Here is a 1,382-nt window from a genome sequence, read left to right as displayed (position 1 = left end):
CGACTGAGCTATCAGGACATGAAGGGATAAACACTTGGTGCTCTGTTTAGGTGACGAACAAAAGGTTCCATCATTACTAAAGTGTAATAGGCCAAATAATATCCGATGTAGGAAATAAGTTTGATTTAGGCTGAAATTATTCAGATTTTGCTTCTCAAAGGGGAAATTGTTTTATCATTGCAAAGCCAAAAAAATCCTCACTCCTTCATTTTATAAAACACACACAGTTGCAGCTCTGGAGGCATTTTTACAATTACAGTTTTGGACTAATTTCATTTCATTTAAAAGAGTTGGAGGAGGCCTACTGTGCCTGTAAATAATTACAACGGAATAAATTGCCAATAAAACACACATGTAGGCGAAGCCTGCAAAAGATAAATTTAATAGTGAGGTATAAGCAATTAGATTTGGGGAAAAATCCTCTAAATACATTCGGAAAAAAGTAGCATTTCTCTTGTTTTTTTCTCTGTAAAGAATTAATTGTCTCAGTAAATCAATAAACTATAAATGGTGCTGATTGTGGCCAATAAAATAAACTCATTGGTGGGTCTTTTTTAAGTAGAATCACGGTCTCGGGGGTTGAGGCTTTCTTAACATTTCTGCTCTAAAATGTGAAACAACAACCTATAAAAATATATACCGTTTATAAGGGATTAAACGAACGTAATTTTATGAGTGACGATCTGAAAGTTGAACAATGATATAATCCAATCGAAACAAAAAACGGCTTCACTTAATTTGGGGATTTCACTCCTTTTAAACTGAAATTTAAATAAAAATCTAATTGTTATTACTCGTATAATAGAGGCCTTAATATGAAAGTCATGTTTTTCCTCTATTGATTCACTTTTTTTGAACTTGCAGCAACATTTCTCCAGTTTATGAACCAAAACATCCGCTCTCGAAAATTACCATGACAAATAAACTTTGCGCAATAGTGACAGGTTTTAATTCACTTTTTTTCCCTCCTTCTCAGCAAATTAATAAAATAACCACTTTGCGACTCAGTGGTAATTCAAATACTTTGTCCACACATGTAGTTACAAGCGCAAAGGATAAAACCAACACGCGACTTTTTCATATGACATTTATCTGAAAAGTCTTTACGCGCGTTCACAGCTTTCCAATGACGACGAACAAGTTCCGTCACCTCAGGGAAAAAGAAAAGAAAAGAAAAAACTACCACAAAGTCTCACAGCCGACAGAGCACATGGCAATCACACAAGCAATTAAACCTATTAAAACAAATGAAGCCGTGATCACTTGTGTTATCGCGCAGCATCAGCCGCCACTTACCGTGATGAAGTACTCAGGGCGAGATTTATTTCTCCCTATCTCTTCCCCTCTCTCTTCTTCTTCTTTCTCACTCTTTCAACTTCTAA

Source organism: Trachurus japonicus, chromosome 4 (genome assembly GCF_045865225.1).
Source record: "Trachurus japonicus isolate A0001 chromosome 4, Traja_1.0".
Lineage (NCBI taxonomy): Eukaryota > Metazoa > Chordata > Actinopteri > Carangiformes > Carangidae > Trachurus > Trachurus japonicus.
This window is presented reverse-complemented; position numbering follows the sequence as displayed.